Genomic DNA, 20,361 nt, shown 5'->3' on the forward strand with positions numbered 1-20,361 from the left:
GCTGTATTGATGAGGTGTGTTATATACTTGTTGTGGAGAACAACTCGGCTGATTTTACACTTTGGAAAGAAAATTCTTGTGTGTTTTGATGTTCTGTGGTGGCTTTTTTTGTGTTGTGTTGCTACATAGCAGCGCTCATTTTCATACCCTTGTGCTTATTTTGGTTCATAGCATATTATTTGTATAGATGCAAGATGCAGAAATGTGTCACAATACATTGGACACGTGTTACACCAGGTTCCATAGAGCTAAAACGATTAGTCAATTATTCAGAGTAGTTTGAGAAATTATTAACCGCCCTTTGATAATAGATTGTAAGTGAATTTCTTCGGTTTTTGTACTGTTAGTCACCTGGGCTCTGGGTAACTGTGATAGGCATTTTTTCAGTATTTTTGACATTTCGTAGATTTAATTAGTCGATTTATTGAAATAAAATTGGCAAATGAATTGACATTGAGAGTAATTGGTTGTTGCAGCCCTAGTTGTCTTTAAATCCAGAGAATCACAGTTCAAAGACTGACTGACTACAGCTTGCTACTGTAATCAATTACGTCTCTAGAGGTAAAAGCTTAAGGTTAAAGGTAATTGTAAACATGCTGCTATCTAGCTAAGATCTGGATGTATATTCCCTTAGGGCAAGCCCTGGTGTCACAGGCAGAAACGAGGTCAGAGGAAGCATGGTAGCAGTCAGAAATCACAGGGGAAATGTAAACTGTATTCCCCAATATGGCTCCACAGAACAACATGACAGGAAACAAGCTGATCTCTGATGTATCCTTCAAATGATGCGGAATTATTAGATTTTAGATTTTTTTAAGGACAGTAACCTTCAAGCTCATATTTAATTTCCCTTGCAGCACTCACGTTCAGATTCCTGGCAGGTGCGCCTGACTCTGAGGCTGCCTGCAGCCAGCATGCATGGTTGAGCTGCGAAAAAAGCAATGTCCCATGATGATCAGGGACAATCCACTGGTTTGTCAAAACCTGGCAGAATTCTCCGGCTGCAGCAATAGCACCTTGTTAGATTGAGGTGCTCAATCAGGGGAGTGCTGGAGTGCCCGGCCAGGTTGAGAGTGGTGATTACCGGGGCACGGCTGTCCAAAGCCACTGAAATGCTCCACCTCTCCACAGGAGGCCCTCTGACATTCAAGCCTGCATTTTCTGAATCAGTCTTGAGTGATTAGGGCCGCGACAGGCAAAAGGACAGATCAAACAATTATTCCTCCTCTCCCTCCTCTCCTATCCTTTTGACATGTGGCAGAGCAGGAAGAGTGCAGCCCAGAATTTCTACAATTTTTAATCAGTCCTAATATAAAATGATATTGAGGTTGTTTTGTCTGTTTTTATTCGAAATAAGACAGCATGTTTTTAAAGAGAACACATTTACAAGTTAAATGGCAGTCTTTTTATTAAAACATGGCCGAAACAAAAGAAAATCAATTTCTTACCAGCAGCACTGTGAGGTGTAAGTAAAAGTAATATGCCACTAATCCCTTTTGTGTGAGAGCTAGGTAAGCTAATTCAAAGGCTGAGTATTAAAACAAGGAATGCATGTCACTGTTACAGCCATTGTGCCTGTTTTCATAACCTGCAGCTTCCAAAGAAAGAACCACATCACTGTACAGAGCAACAAAAACTCATATCCCTCAGCATTTTGAATAATATTTACATAATATGTAACTGCACTGTTGCCTCTTCTGCTGTTTGCTGCTGTGCTGTCTCAGCTGCAGGGACATACAGCAGTAAAAATTAGTCAGCGTGAACAGGGGAGAGAGAGTACAGTATGTGTCAGAGCACAAGAGGGCAGTGTAAAATCCCTCTGACAGTCATCCATCGGACTAACTTGCCTCCCACCTGAAACAACAGCCATAAAACCTGTTGTAGGCTGCCAATCTCCAGTGGCTGTTTTGCTGCATGAAGCGCAGGCCTGAGATCTGATTACAGGGGGAAAACCGGACCACAGTCTGCTTACGAGAGATGGGGGTGACAGTCTTGTGTGACTGTTCAGCAGGGACTCCACTTTGATGTCGGAGGAGACGACTCTCCATCTGCCTGAATGTGTTTTCAGACATAATAACAAACACAGCATTAGCAAATTAATAAAAGGGATAAAGGAACAAGATATCCTTGTATCACCCCTGCTAATGCTGACACCGTTCTTTGAGAAGATTAGTAAGGAAAAGATTATGGGTAATGAGTTGAAAAATGTAAGATTCAGGGAATGTTCATAGCGTAGCTTTCTGTGAATGATTTTGGCTCTCTGTGGAGCACTCACCTGCGATGGGGGAGATGAAACGTGAATACAGTGCAGCTTGATATTGTTGAAAATAGCTCTGATATCATCTTCATTCATAGCTTGGAAATGTTGCAGATGCCAAATGCTAAATGACTAACAGCAAAGCATTTGGGTGAAATAATCCTCGGAGGAAATTATATGCCAGACAATCACGAAGATACAGAAATTAGAGTAGCTGTAAAATGTCACATGAAGATCGTCATCAGCAACTAAACACTACACTGAATCATAGTCTTACTAGCAACTAAAGCAAAATGCAAGAAACACAAAAATAAATGTGCATATGCTATTTTTAATAGTTTGAAGTAGCATGCACTGTGCCCTGTGTGTGTGATACTGTAGCTCTATTCCAAAGTGTACCCTTGAAAAGTGGCGTAGCAATTCAAAGGCTGAGGGATTAGAGTTTTTTTTATCCCATAATTAATATGACTGAGGAGAGAACGGCAGCACCTGAAAACTGGACAGAGCCGCCAGTATCCTGCTGCGGCCGCAGAACACCCCACTACCCACAATGCACTACAGGCCGACAAAGACACAATACCATGTTAACCCCATGTCTTAGCTGAATAGGCTTATGGCTATCTTTCGTGCTTTCTTTCTTTCTCGCTGTCTCTTTTTTTTCGCTCACAATGAATGCAAATGTCTTGTTTGAAAACCAAAACAAATAAATACAACACACATATATTTGTCCAAACTGAATTTAAGGACTTCACTTTTGCAGCTTTAAATATCTTCACAGGGAAATTCTTGACTTTTTTTTTGGCCTTTAACCCTTCTGGGTCATATTTGTTTCCCACCAAGTGGCGTCTTTTGAAGCCTGCTCAGCTACTTTTTCAGTTTCATAAGATGAAATCTCGTTTTTTAATAATCATTATGTGGCATGCAATGACGCATTTATTTAAACATCTATTACAGTATTTTAAGGACATTTCTAAATGGAAAAACCCCATTCTCAAGTCCTAAATAAACAGCTTTCCCTTTTTCATGACATAAACTGTACTGTATATTCCAAATTAGTGTCTAGTTATCTCATGCCAGAAAACAGGTGAAAGATTACATTGCTTTCGGAGGGAATGCTGATTTGAAATTGCCAGCAGTTGTTTTGGAGAAATCCCTGGTTGCTTTGAAGTCTGCACCCCACTGAGTGTCCTAACTTTGACACAGAGAGCCATGGCTGCGGCTATTTATACATCTTGTGGGAGAATAGGTTTCCCCCACGTAACAGACTTTTCCTTTTTTTTCTGAGGCTATCCCTAAAATTTAGCCATGCCACAGAATTGGGTGTTGGATATTTGAGTTAGTGTGATAATCAAAAGATGTACAAAAACCATCTAGTCTTAGGGGATCATACATGCTGTTGTTTTATGTTGTTGTTGTTGAGGATTGTAGGTGTATCCTCGCTGACTTTTATATAGCAAGGTACCAGGGTCACAGTCAGAGAGTCCAAACCAATGCATCTCTTACAATTCTCACAGTCTATTGATTCTCCCTCCTGAAATTTATGTTGCTTTTCAGTGGGGACACCCTGCTGTGGCCCTCACTGCCTCCCCCACAGGAGGGTCACGGTGACACAAGAGTGTTGGGCCAGATGCCGAGTGATCCCCTCCGATGCACCTCCACTTTCAAGAGCCACATTCATCGCCGCTATAGCACAATCAGCCTACGCCCCACTGAAATACCACACACCAAACCTGAGTCGCCCACTCTCCTGTTTGCAGTTTATTAATGTATTTTTTTTTGTATTCTTTTATTCTATCAACAACTGCAAATATAAATCTCCAGAGCAAATGCTCAGAAGAAAAAAAAGATTGGAGAAGAATTAGGAACAATGAAGACGGGGGAAAACCAAAAGAAAGGTGGGGGGAACACAAGTGGAGAACAAAACAACCCAGCTGGTCCACCTTTGCCACTGGAAGCCAGTGAAGTCACCCTGTGTTTTTGTGAGGGTGCGTGTGAACAAAATGCTCTTTGAAGGTGGGTTACAGCACTGTACTGTGGCATCACTACGGCCACTACTGAGCCACCACAAAAATGTGCTAGGTGATTATAGAAAATGCTATAGAATCCAGTCATAAATCAACTAAATTTTCATGCAAATTGCCTCCTCCATGGGGCATTTATGTAGTGTGTGTATAGCAGCATCAATAGCGCATAAAAGGCGCATTTTGGCACTTAAAAGAGAAATCATTGAGACATCACAGCCCAAATGCACACAGAACCTTCAAGGTCAAACACTAACGAAATAATAAAACACAGAGACACACACACACAAACACACAATTGGGAGGTACAACAAGACTGGAGAGTCGTTAAGGCTTTTATCTTCTGGTTGAAGGAGAAAGATCCACCCGACATCCCAGAGGGTACTGATCAATCACGGCCTGACTGGTTCAAACTGTTTGTGCTGGATTCTACATCTATCACCATCCGATGGAGCTCTGTGTCCAGCTACAGCACCGAAGAGAAAAAAGAAAAGAGCACTTTCAATTAGGGCATGGCGAAATAGATTCACACCACTTGATTTATAGTGCAAGACTAATTACACAAGCCTTTTCTTTTTTTGCCTAATGCAGCCGGAGCTGAGAAGTCTCGTACTTAAGGAGGTTATTGTCTTATGTTAAATGGCAGGCAGTGACATAGACGAGGGCTGCAAGTTTTCATGTCCTTTAGAAAAGCTCTTGATAATGACATGAAGGATAACAACAGACTGAGCCGCTTTGATGTTTCGAAAGAAAAAAAATATACATGTCACATCTCACAAGTAGTTTTTTTTCATAATCATTTATTTGAAGGATAAGTTCATACCCCACGGAAGACATCATAATTTAAAGAGTTAAATTCAATTCCCTAGCCATTTTTTAAAAGAGGAAGACATTTGATATAACCCAAACATTAACAAACCGGCCAGGAATACTTTCCGTTTCAATGACAGCTTTTCTACACAATGCATTAGTGTAGATTATGTAATTTCCTTAAATGTTGCCACTAGCCTATACCTCAGGGAAAGATAGGAAGGCTTAACAATAGCTACAAGCTACAGGCAGAGCGCTGGGGCACGCGGAACCTCATGAATATCATTAGCTGTGAGCTGAATTTGTATTACTTTGGGATTACATCTAACCCTGTAATGCAGCCTGATTGCGAACAGAAAATATGTAATAACATAATCATGTGTAAAGCAAATGTAAAAATACAAATCATGTTGTGGCGTTAAAAACATCCCGGTTGTTTGGTTCCTGGAAAGAAAGGAAGGCAGTCTGAGTTTCTTCTCTTTTTCCTTCACCATTTTTATAGTATAGTTCAGTGCTGTACATAGTGTAAATGCACATAATAATACATGAGTAAGTGCTAATTACACATGTGAGATGTGTTTATATCTTCAGTACAAACAACCTGAAAGTATTTCACTTCTGTTCAGGTAAATTGTAGCAAAAAGAAACTTCCATGCGCCTTAATTTGACCATGAAATGTACCAGATGGCTTTTACAACTTCATTTATCCACTAAGCACACAATTATCCACCTACAACATTTCCACACTGGTATTTAACACTCTGTAATCAATGCAATAAGGGTACAGTTGATCACGTGTTTTAGTCAACCTATGTACCTTATATACCTTAAATGGAAACATCTCCTAATGAAGTCGCTCTTGTGTTTATGCTCAAGTATCTACACGGAAGTCTGTTTAACCCGTGACACCCCATTCACCCAAAGACACTGGATCCCACAGTAGCAGAGGTGGCAGAAGCTGGGTGTCACGTTGGGAATTTGGACACATTTTCCATCACTGAGCCTCAACAGGATTTCACAGTCTCACTTAAGACAGTCTACACCTCCCAGTAGGTGCTATATCTTAGATGAGAGATGGTAAAGTTATGGCGTTTTTAAAGGCGAGGCTCTCCCCAGTGACAAACAATCAGGATTTCCTTAAGAACGAGACTATTTGCACCAGACTCTTGACACTGATTGGGCCTTTTAGACACTGAACAATTACGTGATTTTTTTAGTTTATCAATATGTACAAGCTGTGCTATCTATGCTTTCAAATCAACAAACATTAGAGTGATTTCTGAACATGCAAGTTATCCCTCACAGATCCCTGTAAAGCATCAATTATAACAATTTTATGGTTTGTTTCCCTGTCAAGCCATAGAAAAACCCTTTTTAGAGTCACAGCATGAAGGAGCAATTATATAGCATAATAAGCATAAGTTATAATGTCCAAAATTGCCATGTATTTATTATTTTGGAATTTCTGGGTTTTAAATGATAACAATATCTCGCTATAATGTGACTTTCCAATCAAAAACCCTCAGAAATACAGTTTCAATATCCAGATTTACTTCTTTAGCTTCACCCAAATCTCGCAATTGCGTCTTGAGTGTGAAAGAGCATCACTGACATGTGAAGTTGCAAAAAGGTTTGGATTAAAAACCTGACACGAGGTTCCACTCTGATTGAACGAGAGAGCTGCTGATCAACCCCCAGTTAAGGCCAACCGATCAGGACGGAGGTGTCACTTCAGAGCTTAGCTGAAGGCGTAAACGCCACACTCCTCCTTAAGCGAGATGAAAGAATGTTCCGCATGATACGAACCCTCCTAAACACTTTGACGGATGTGATCAACCCCCCAAAAGACGTGTAGTGACAACAGATGATCTACTCAGGTAAAGCACCATCTTGCTTTTCAAAGTGCTTTACGTTGCAACTCATCGTAAGAGGTTGATTTCAAAGTCACTGCTAGTCTGCAGCTCGACAGATTTCCTGCCCATGTGGATATGTGGCGAAGTCACGGATGTCTTGGAGGCACAGGTGATAATAGGGCCTTAATCACCCTGCTGGTTCTGCTTGTCCCTCTGAATGTCACATATCCGGATAAATGTGGTAACTATCAGCCCATAGTTGGAATAATGCCTCTTTATCTGGTTTTGTCAGACCAAGGTCTTGGTCACATGAAGTGGGTGAAAGATGAAAGGTGTATATAACATTTGCAATTTTTAAAGCCAGTGTGCTGTATAATCACCAGGTTAATACTATTTGGATGGTGCAAGTTTGAAACTCTTGGATTAAAAATAAAGCTGAATGCATATTTTTGCATGCAAGATGCAAAGGCTTTCTAAACGAGCGGCGGCTGCTTTGAGGCTAATTAGCATTTTCGACACAGACAGGTGTTCAGAGCAGACAAGTGTAGAGATCCAACCTTAGGTCAATGGGAGTTTTGTTCAGCAGCAATGCCATGTCAGTGTACAGTAATGAAGATAAAAATACATTACCCATTTTTTCCTCATACTTTGCTATTTTAACATTTTTATGAAATAAATCTCAGTAAAAGCAATTCCCTCAACATGATGATCTGATGTGAAAGGATCTTGGCAGAAACACGCCCCCCTCTCCTCTTAACCTCGACCACACTGGCTGTACCTCATCCAGCCATGCTTTACCAGCACCCCTGCTGTTCAATACCGTCTCATTTGTCATGTATCAAACGCAAATTTCAATGTATTGCCCCATATGCTGTGAAAGAAGGAGTCTGCCACAGTGGTGCTCTGGCTGCTGTCCAGTCCTCAGCTGAATAAACACAGGGGCTATTTGCAGGTTGGCAGACACCGAGATGTTTGTCTTTCAAGGCAGTCCACCTTCCTCCCTTTTACTCTAGTTGACCCCTTCCCTCTCAAACGCAAAGGGGAAGAGACGGCAAGAGCTCACAACCACGAGTCACTATGATCTCCAGTACCTGAGCTGCTGCTTGGATGACATTTATGGTGTTTCAGGGCAAGATTTGAAGTTGTGAGAGGACTGATGTAGAAAACGAGAAAAACTGTCAAACTTTGGAGGACATTATATCAAAGGGACCAAATCAAATGGGATGAAAGAGATGGTTGTGAATGATTAATCACTGTAATAACAAATCCGATCTGCAAACTGAGACAGATTAAAATAAAAAGCAAATATTGATAATCGGGTTAATTTAACCGATTACACATCTATAGTGTAATAAGAATCCTGTTATTTGATTATAATCATTTCATCAAACGCTATAGTAGCCCCAACCCTGTCCTCTATATTAAATTTATATACTACTAATTTGTGGTTTGGTTTAGAGGGAAATGTAATTGCTGGCTGGATTATGTTCAGTGGGACTGACGTTTGGCGGTTGCGGTGGCTTACAAAGGGCAGGACTTTGAAAGTGCCGACCAAGGTTTGAGTTAATATTTAGGCAACAAGTGCACTTTGGTTAAGTTTAGAGAAAGATTGTGGTGATTTTTAAATGTGCCTGCATATAAAATAAATATAGATGTAATTGCAAATTAACCTAAATGAAAATGCTTTATAATTAAAGAAAAAAAATTGTGGCATCCCTTATAAACGGTATCAAATAGTAAACATAAACAGTCTTCAAAGTATTAATTTACCTCTCAAATTAACATGCTGAAATGGTGAAAATTGCACATGCTAAACATGAGCATGTTAGCATGATGGCATTAGCATTTAGCTCAAAGAATCACAGTGTCTAAATACAGCCTCACTCTTGTTCAATATTTAATCAAGGCCACGATCTTTCCCTAACCTTAACCAAGTGCCTAAACATAACCACACATAATGAAAGGAAATGTATCAACATCGCATTTCCTTCTAAGCATGTTTGCTGTTGCAGATTAGTAGAAGATTAATGTAATATCTTGGAGACGTAGCCCCCACCACAAACCACAGACATGCGTATATGTATTTACATTTGGAAGAGTAGTGTATAAACTGAATGTTTCAGTCCAGCTCCGTAAACTCCACCACATTTTCAAACAACTCACAGCGAAACTCATCATGAAAAACATGAGCATGGTAAATGCAGCTCAGTCCAACCTCCCGGAAAAAATGGTCACAAGAAACAACCAAAAACCTAAAACAAATGCTGCTCTTAAAGATACTGTCCTATTGTGTATTCATGACCCGGCTCTTGTTTGGAGATGGTCTTTCACTGACACAAAAGAAAGCAGAAGCTTCTGTTTCTGTCAGTTTAAACAAATAACAATGATGCAACAGGAATGCTCTCAGTGAATGTGAAATGCACTGTTGAATCACCAGTGGGGCACCACAATGGTTTGCCACGCATCACAACAGCCAGGACAGGCTCAATATTAACATTTCCTTTTGACATGTGGCAAAAGGTTTTCTTTAACCCATGGAGGCTGAATGGGAATCAGCAGATAATAAGAAATTAAAAGGTAAAGAGGACACCGGGGAAAGAGCGAGAGAAAGCCAAATCCTAGCCCCAGGGCTTAATGTTAGAACACAATGGCCGCCAAGGCAGTAAAGGAGTCGACATTTCTTATTCGCCCCCTCCCCTAGTGCCACCTGCATTACAATTAACCTCACGGCAACCTTGAGGTCTCTGATTAGTGATGGCCTATTGTCTCGTCCCATTAATGCTTGGCCCCCACTCTGCCCTCAACGCACTTGCACCAACAAATCAAACCCAGTTTCCGGCAGGGTCTTTTATTGCAGGGAGCTGGCCTCTAATATGGGACCGCTAACTAAGGGATGGCTCCAGAGAGGGCCTGCAGAGAGCTGGATCCTAACATGTGAGTGCAAATACCGTTTGTATTACCAGATGGCGTATGCTGCCATATTCGGCTCAGAAAAAGTTACAGGAAATCAACAAAACAGGGATGGAAACCAGTGGTGCTCAGGGGAAGTGAAGCCATGCAAGTGGTAGCGTCCCAAGAATTAAAAGCATGCCAGATGTTGGGAACCCCTGAAGGAATAAAACGACACATTAAACATAATATCACCTCATGCACTGGAGTGCAATCACTGCTTCTCTCTGGGGAGCTGTAACACTATGTGTTGCTGCCACAGTTTAAATCTCAAGAACTAGAAACTAATGCACGGCAGACGGGTTTGGCCCACGCAAAGAGTACACTTGGGAGCTCCGTGTGGAAAGCAAAGACAGAGTTGATTTTTGAACTTGATACAAATAGAAACACAGAGCAGTTGTATCTGATATCACTGGGGAGATAAACATCAAATCTTTTTTATGTAAGCTTGCAGCCATCAACACCGTAGTCAGTAAATCTGCTTTTAAAAAAGTCTTTCCTCCCGTTGGACTGCCTGTTCTGTCTTAAATCACACATCTCAGCTGTGACAAGGCCAAATTATTCACATAGCATTAATAATATGACAGATGCATCGTTTACGTACGAGACGGGGAGATCTTTCACATTATCATCTTTAAAACTGACTAACGTTTTGGCACCTACTATTTAAAGAGAATCATAATTAGTAAAAGTTGCTTCAAAACATCATAAATGACATTATCAAAACAAACAATTGTGAGATGTAATGCATATTTATCACTTTAATAATGAGATCAATGAAAAACCTGCGTCGTAGTTTGAGCCACTGAAGTTTTTGTTGACAGTGTTGGATTTGTGTGATGAGGCTGTTAAGTTGAAAATGAAAAGCAAATTACAATAATGTCATCTTTTATAATGAATTGTAATTACTGCAATTATTATACTGCAATTATTGTAAATACTGAATGTTTAGTATTCATGAGTTAGGAGGTATGATAATGAACAGTGTTGTGAAGTGTTAAACTTTTATTATTAATAAAGTGTGTTTGCTCGGGATGAGTTTGCATATAAGATATAACCATTCTGCTGTTAATGCTAAACCTGCAAGGTACATACTTTTAGGTACATTAAGAGAACTCGATGCTGTTTTACAAGGTGGCACCCCATTCATTCTAGTAAAGCTTGCTCACCAGGGTAATGCCGAAATAGTTCTTCAGGTTTCTACGTTTTGGCATGTTTTTAAGATTTAATTTTTTTTTCTTTAGAAATACCGTCTCAGATTGAGATAACATCAGAGTGTTTTTTTCACAGTTATTAATTTTTAAATAATTGTGTATAAGCCAGTAGGCTTCATTTGACCTGCAATTCCAGCTGTGGCCACCGTGCCAAAACAGCCGCTCCTAGGGACATACCAAATGAAACAAACTTATTACCTCACTGCATACTCCATATACTCTGACAGCAAAAAACATACTCCATGACTCCACCAAAAAGCCTGTAAAAGTAAACAATCACAGGCTAACTGTTCATCTCCCTGCTCTTTACAGGAAATGCATGTAAAGTGAAGCAAGAGGGAATCAGAATCAGCTTTTATTGTTTTATTATTATTATTATTATCATTATGTACATGTCGGAGGTGGATGAGATATACAGGTGCACATACACATACATGCATATATGGACACATGTACACAATGCGATGGAGCACAGTGCATAGGATGCTGGAATAAATAAGTATTATGCACAGGTGTTATTTACTTGAGGTAGGTGGATTTGGTATACAGTTTATACAGTATACAATATGACAATATGAACAGTAAGAACAGCTCTGAAATAGAGAACAAGAGAATGCTGAATAAATAATAAGTGGTAACCAGTATAAAATAATAACATCTTAACAGCAAGTGAAAGGGGTCATGGGGTCAATTTATTCCAACTTTCATGAAAATATTGGTGTTTCTGGGCTTTTCGCTCCTCTCTTGCCATTGTTAGCTCAAAGCCACTTCTGTGGCTGCTGTTAATTCCATGTAGTGTGTCATTAGCTGAGCAATTCATTACCACATTTACCTTCTACTGTTCACATCTTGGTTCACCAACAAGTATCCTCCAGGATAATCAGAAACCCTCGACAAGCTGAATGATTCATCCAAACAAAAGCTGTCACTTTACTAGCAATGTCACAGTTAGGATGTTCCAGATGTTATCAAGCCTTCCCGCAGTTCAATGAAGAATGTTTGTGGTTGAAACATAAACTGGAGGATAACAAATAAGTACTAACATGGACTTAAATGAGGTACTTTCCTTACGTTATTGCATCTTTTATCAAGTTCCGTGTGAAGCTTCAAAATGTGGAGGAGGAGATTCTAGAGATTCACAGGATGTTTTTTTTTCTCCAGTAGAAGAAGACAGACCCATTAAGCATTTAATTCAGCCTGGCCCAGGTGTGTCTCTCTGTCCAGCTAAGCAATACAAGAGTTACACCATTTATGGACTGTCCAGTGTGCAGGTGGCAGGGAAACTTCTGGGGCACACCTGCCAGCTGATCGAACCATTAGACTACGCACCACACTGCCTATAGCCCCACTCCCCTGAGGATGTCCCTCATCACGCAGGTGCAGAGAAGGAGAAGCCATGATGGATTACTCCAGATTTAGCGATGGCTTCTACAAAAACCTCTCATTGTCTGTGAATGAGACAACTGGATGCATATTTTCCATGCATTACTGAGACTCTTGTTTTCTCGCAGCAATAAAATGGTTCTAGGAATGTTTTCAACTAGAAATTATGCATCAAAGTCAAATGAGGTGACTATGATGTGTTTACAGTGGCCTGAAACATTATTTCATGATTTAGAGTTTTGACTCTTTAAGACTGTAAAAAGAGTTGGAAAGTGTAGTAAGCTTTGAAAGGCTTTGGCCTCCAGTCGAAAAAATGTCAGACTTTGCAAAAAGAATAACTGCAAACACCAATGAAGAACCACTCCTGACTCTAATGTCCACTTTCTTCAATCTCCAAAACATGTTTCCTTATCCCAGTGAAAACATCCAGAGGCCGCGATTCTGCCACATTGCTTATATGACATAACCCAGCAGCCATTACCCACCTAACCATACTCCTACCACATCGCTTTAACGGACTGCCAAGTCCAACCAAAATAACACTGCCATGAGGATTCATGGAAACAAAACAGTCGTTCTCCGCTCCAATCCATAAAACGGAATACCATTACTGGGTTTTAATTCCAAAATCTGATCTAATTACAATCTGAAAGAATAATTTTATTTCAAAGCTTTGTATAATCTTTCATCCATATGCAATATTCAGATTATAGAGAAAGTGCGCTACGTGATGGGGTTTTCTGTATAACTTGCCAAGTTTAAAAATTAAATGAAAAAAAACTGATGTAATGAAATTGAATACCATAAACTTCACATACAGCTGGAATTTATGAAGGAATATAAATAGAGGGTATTCTATTAATATTCTATGGGGAATGCGTAGGCCTGGTGTTGGTAGTTATTGTCCAGACCCCCCGTGGTTGTAATACTTTATCCTTACCATCTCGGTAAACTGCAATATTTAGCTAAGAAGACGTAATTCTATTCCCTTCACACAATACGATAGACTCCAGGCCGACCCAAAGCAGCCGCTCATAAGTGAGTTTTCACGTGTAATGGCTTAGTGTGTTTAAGTTATAGATTTAAAAAAAAAATACAGATGAAAGGGCTCCCCTGATCTTACACAAGAAGTGATTAAAGTTTGGTTGCACCCAAAAGTCTGATAGATACTACTAGTACTATAAGTGCTTGTTAATTCCTTAGATGACTGTTTATTTATGTAAATCCTTTGTTTATCATGTATCCATATGGCGAACTACGAAGATAATACATGTGCATTGTTTCGATACCAAACCAGATGTTGGCTTATCTGAACAACACGATTGATCTTTTCTTTAAAAAGCACATGAACCGAAAAAATAAATCCACACAAAAGAAAAGGGGCTTAAATACCACACAAAACCATTTGCATTTGATTTAGTTCACATGTAAATGATTCATTTAGCACTTTGAGAAGCTATTACACATTGCTGTATTGTTTGGCGTTGGTGCAGCTTGATTTCATGCTCATCATCTCAGCAATTCAGAGCGGTGTATTTATCCGAGCCCGTAAACAAAATAATCATTAAGCAGCAATGCAAGGAAAGCGTTTTGTCTTGGTAAAATATGATACCAGGTGAGACTGCTTGTCTTGACAGGTCGCCATTTTCGGGCCACTAATTTGGTCTCTTTGTGGCAGGAGCAACTCCCAGCACAGCAGCAGGACAATTACATCCAGGTGCAAGGATTTGATTCAACAAATTCTAGGTGGATCATTCCAGCTTGCTCCGGGCCCCCACCACCACCCCCTCTTTGCCGCGTTGTCTCTCTTCTGGGCCAGCTTGGAACAGATGCCCTTGAAAAACCTACAGCACTCACATGTGACTGAGGACCTTGACAAAAAGCTGAAGCACTTCCAGAAACTTGAAAGTCATGAACCATGTTGTATATTATAATAATTGGAATGGCAGCAACTGGAAACATTCCCCTGAATATTCCAGAAGATAATGGGACATGCTAATGAGCATGGAATCAAGCCAATCAAAAAATGAGAGAAAAGAAAGAGAGAGGGTGGAGATGGGAATGTACCCAAAAAAAATATCAAGTAGGGCATGTGGGGTGGGTGGGCTGTATGTATGTACTTGATGTATGTGTACTTTGTCTTCTCGGAACCAGCAGTACTGTTGATTGTAGAATAGCACTGTACAGTCTGCCTGTCAAAATGTTGATGCACATTCGAGGAAAAAATGATTTGGGAGCTCGCACCTGGCAGACTAAGGGACTTCATGCTGCTGCTGCTGCTGCTGCTGCTATGCTAAAGCACTCAAGCCTTGCCATGCTAGACTCAGAGCTTAATTCTCTGGTCTCCACACACAAAAGAAGACAGATGGCCCTAAATATATATATATACGCTTTTTTTTGCTAATGTGATCATAAAAAAAAATAAACAGACAAAAAATAAATGTCTCAGACAACTCAAAAACAAATGTTAGCATGAGTTTGGTCTACTTTACTGATTTATTTTAATGTATTGGAAATTTATTACCAACTGGGTGTCAGTTTTGTCCTACGGGAGCAAATTATGTAAAATTTAACTGAAAGTACTTGACGATTTATCAATGTACATTAAGCCATAGATAGTTACTACTTTAGGAGGAGATTATAGTGTAGTGTCTTAATAAAAATGCTGGACTGTATCTTCCCTGTTCAGCGAACTCTGTCATCACTGACACACTACATCTCAATCCTGCGGACAGCTGATTGGATTTACTCAAAACTTGGGCTGGAGAAAGTCTCACGCTGAGAGTAAAATTGACTTAGGCCTGTATTCAGAGAGAAAGATGAAGGGCATCCAGTCTTATCATTCTCCATCCCATGTCTCCCTGCAGACCCCGATACATTCCAGGTGTTGTTCCAGTTTGCGGTTGAGAATTTTTCGACATGTGATGTCAACCTCAAGCCAGGACCCAAAGTCAAGGGTGATACAAGGGGTTGAATCAGAAGAGCTGCCAGCATTTTATGGCTTTGGAATCCATGCTCAGATTGTTCAGTGGATGAAAGATCACAATAAGAGATAGGTGCCAGAAAGCTAGGGAATAGGTGTAAATAGATATGTAGCCTAATGTTTGTGTAACCAAGTGAGGTAAGATTGACAAGATAGTGGAAACTCAGAACACTTTTTGCTCATATTATTCATGAAATCTTATTATAAAGTTGATACGCATAACCACAATCCATTTGAAAAGCCCCAGTCGCAATCTGACTATTATATAGTCCTTATTTAGAATAATATCACTTTAAGCTGCAGTGATCTTCTAAATGTATTATGATTCAGATTCATAAAGCAACATGGTTCAGACTTACACATCACAGTCATTAACATTTTATTGCATGTTACATTTGAATTTTATTTTATAAACCTTTAACAATGTTTCTGTAACTGTAATGTATGAAAATGCAGACAGGGGGCTGTGTATAATTTCATTCCCACTGCATCCTCACCGGGGTGCTGGTTCTCAGACTTCAGCCAGAACACAAGCCTTTATTTGATTTAGGGAACTCCCCCTCACATGTGCCTCCTCTGCTCACGAAGTGTCCCAGTATGGAATGCCTGCATTATTACACTGCTGACAGAGATTGATGCGTCTCCAAACCATCTGCACATGCAACAATCCTCAACTTTAATTGCAGAAGGAGAAAGGGGGGGGGGACGCTTTTAAGAGTTAGAAAATACAAAGAACTATAGTCTTAATGTTGGATGTTTCTGTTTGAAACATATGTTTGAAGGGGGGGGGGGTTGTAATGGATGTTTGAGATTTTAGTCAAACACCATCAGCAAAAGTGTCAGGAATGAGTGATTCACTGAGACGCAGCACGTGGCCATGAGGTTGGGTTGTAGCAGAAGCAGCTTAAAGCCACCGAGTGATGTAACTTTGAAATAATTTATAAATGTGTGTGACAAATGCTGAATTTATCATTTAGGCTTGAGTCAAAGGTGAATTTTTGAGAAAATAGCTCATTCAAAAACTGACTTGAAACCTTACAACACCGATTTGTTTTTTAAAATTAACATAATACTTTCAGCCTCCCCATATATTCCCCCCCAAACACGCACACACACTCTCCCTTTGGTTATAATTAACTTGCAGTGCTTGATGCTAACACTATTTTAAAGATATATTACTCTGGACTCTAATCCTGATTCATTCTGGCTTTGTACTTTTTGTGTTCACTCTCTTTAATTCACATCTTGTATTATCAGTTCAATACCTAATATCACAGGGGGTTATGACTCGAATGCATTTATGAAAACAGAGAAGACTCTGATCTGCAGTGGTTTGGGTTCAGTTCATGAAGCAGTGGCAGGTGGATTTTTTAGATTCATAAGGTAGAGGATGGATGAGACTGTGTGGCTTGCAAATGATTTGTTTATTTAACTTGAATGTTAAGTTGAAATGTCTTATAACAAAACCTAAATTAAGAAAAACTTGCTCCAAAATATTTAAATCTAGTGTTTTACTCTGATTTAATGCTTCATTTTTTACATTGATAAATCAAAACAAAAACAAAGACAGGGCTTCAACAGTGAGACTCAATTACAGATTGCTCTGTTAAGCATAAACCAATTATTTTATAAAAAGAAATACATTTTTAAAAAATGTATTAAAACGATTTGCAGAAATAGCTGCTTTCAAACAATCATTCCACTTGCTATTAAGTAGCAACATGCCGCCATTTATCTTGTTTGATGACGGGGGCTGCAGCTTTCTGTGAAGCGCTGACAGATGGATACTTACGTCGCATAAGTTTGGAAACAACCTTTAGCGAGAAGTTCATCTGGATGGTCTTTTTAAGGACTTATCAACACTTGTCCATTAGACACAAACCACTGCTGCGCATGGCTTTATACCAAATAGCTGAGTGCGGACGCAGTGCAGGGGGCTGTCATGTGTTTGAAAAAAAATAAAAAATACCCCAAATGGTTGCAGACAAGTCATGTGACGAATGTGACACTTAAACACTAGTCCTGCTATTTGTTTTGCTGCGAATAAACAGATAATTCACAGTGGATTGAAAGCATATAATATATGTTAATGATACATAATAGAACCAATGCTGAATATAACAGCATTAAGATACTACTATCTGCAGTATAGTATGATCCATTTTGACATGCAGAGTTTCAACATGCATTTTCAAGTTGCAAAAGCCGCTGACAAGTTCCTAGTAAGCCATAAACCACCAGTGCAACATTACTTGTGCAACGCAAACACTGACTTTCTGATGTGGGTTTACATTTAGTTGTAGTCGCTGCTTTCCTCTGCGCTCCAGAAACACACACACTTTTATCTAGATTTCAGTGTTCATTCCCACACTTTTTTCCAAGTGTTAGATGTTGTTAATCAATTAAAACCTCCCTCATTTTCAGAGCTTGATCTTCTGGAGAGACTTGACCTTTCATGAATGCTTTTATTTGCCCTTTCAGTTGAGTACAGTTTTTTTTTTCTTTTTTTTGTTACCAGACCTCAGTAAAGCAGAACTACATAGTGTTCAAGTGTTACAAGTATGTTATTAGAAAAAAAAACATGTTATTAGAAAAAAAACATCTTATACTGAGTTACTTTTGGCAACAAATTAGGACTTGCAGTGACACACTTTGTAATAAGTCTTTATTAATGCAACATCATTCAAACACATTCCACTCTTGACAATAAAGTGTTTCCACATGCAGACATCAAGTATCATGTTACATCCCGCACAGTGACCTTACCTCAACCAAGACAATCCTTTGACATGGCAAGCATTGACATCAGCTATCAGCTCTGGTCATTTGTTGTTTCCATTAATTTCAAAATCCTTTAACGCTAACTCTGCCATGCTGTGCAGGCAACAATGACACAGCGTATACAGGCGCTGTCTAAATGCAGTCATGAAAATGTCTTTAATTCTGGATATTTTGTTTTTCATTATGTGAACTTTCACATCCCGGCATTTAAGCGCTAAATATTTTGATGCATTGTCCACAAAGTGTGGAGTGTGAGATTTTTGGCCACATTTGTGGTATAATTTTCTATTGCAGGTGGAAACACCAATTAGTGATTAATTGAAAGGGCTGGAAAAATAATAAATGGTAAACACCTGGACTGAGCAAATTTGGGCCAATCATTATCAATCAATCCGTGAGTGAGCAACGAGCAATTGGAATTAATGTGTTACACGCGCTTTATAATGTTGGAAATGCATGACATTTTATTTAAAAATTATTAGCAAACAAATTGAATGATCACAGTCACAACTGTCAAGTGGGTGGTCACTCAGTTAGAATAGATGGATTTCTTGTCTGCCAGCATGTTTACGTGATACATGATGCTGATGACTCAAGGTGTAAGGGATCTGAGAAAAACAGGTTAAGATGTTTAAAAAATGACCTTTTGGCTTGAGATGTGGGGAGCTTTATTAATGTTTGACATTTTACTGTACAGCCCTTCACTCAAGCTCCTTCTTGCACATTAGTATGTATGCATATTGTGTATTATTAACTTAGGTCCGAGGCCTAAAATAATTTCAAAACCCCTGGTATGTGTTTAATATTGTTAGAGAGGTGCTTTCACACAGTTTCTTACATCCCTGTAAAAGGAGGACAGAGGTCACTGCAGCCTCTGGAAGTGATGTGACCCTGTTACATCACAGATTTTCATCTATTCTCACCTAAACCACATTGTATCAGTCAGTCAAAGACATAAAATCGAACTGTGAAATACTTACAGGAGCAGCTGCTGCACACAAGTCCGACCATGAGGTGCACACCGGGGAACTGCGGAGTAGGATTTGGTACATCTCGCTTGGCTGATCATTTTTTAGCATCATTTTGACATTTAATTTTGACAGTCTTTTAGAGCTGCTGCTCATATGCAGTTGAGGCTTCCTACAGGCAGGATTTAAAATGTCTTTATTTGTTCTTTGCTTGTCTGATCATACTTTTCAATAACTGTGCATGTCGCCAGTTTTGTCGGCAATGAGTCACAGTCCTTCACAGAATCCTAAATCTATCCTCTGGCAACGTTATATAGCTGATATTCTTTGCCTGCTAGAGTTCAACACTTAGCGCACAGTCATACAAACACACACATTCAGCTTCCAGATCTTTCTTGGCTCCCATCACCAGTCAAGTTGCATTTCCACCTGTGTCCTGCTGATGCAGCTGGTGAAAAACATCCCATGCCAAGCTCACTGTTATGATGATACCTTACATATCACATTTTGTTTGCCAAAATTTACTTTTAATCACCCTCCTTTCTGTGATGCCTGTATAATTATAAATGGCTGCACTGCAGAGAGGTGGAACACATCAGGTATGATTGAAGCTTTGCATCAGTCGGTACATTTCAACAGACTAATGCTGATTTGCTTCTCTTTTTGTTGTTAAGTACTGTATACTGGCTATGTGATGTCAGCTTGTAGGTCTTATAAGGTCAGTGAATGTGCAGTGAGAAGATATGTTTTGATCTATCGACATGCTTCGTAGGAGTCGTAACATTTTACTACAGGGTTTAGGGTTTTGGCTCAATGACACAGCCAGAGTTTTATTCCACTGTGAAACAGGCTTTATGTCAGAAACGCTTCAATAATAAGGAATGGAAAATATCTACAGATGCGCACACTAGCATGACAAACACAAACAGCCACGGTGCACGCTGGACTCTAATGATGGATGCATGGACTAATGACGGATGCACTTCCATTATCAGAATCAAACTGAACAACAGTGAGCCAGAACAATTACAAAGCACCAAATATGTGCAGAAAACAAAATTGTAGATATTAACATAGCACTGAAAATAGCTGCAATCCTGCCAAAAACTAGCCAGGGGAATTATGATTCCAGTTTGTTTCAT

The sequence above is a fragment of the Micropterus dolomieu genome, linkage group LG01 (assembly GCF_021292245.1).
Source record: "Micropterus dolomieu isolate WLL.071019.BEF.003 ecotype Adirondacks linkage group LG01, ASM2129224v1, whole genome shotgun sequence".
Classification (NCBI taxonomy): domain Eukaryota; kingdom Metazoa; phylum Chordata; class Actinopteri; order Centrarchiformes; family Centrarchidae; genus Micropterus; species Micropterus dolomieu.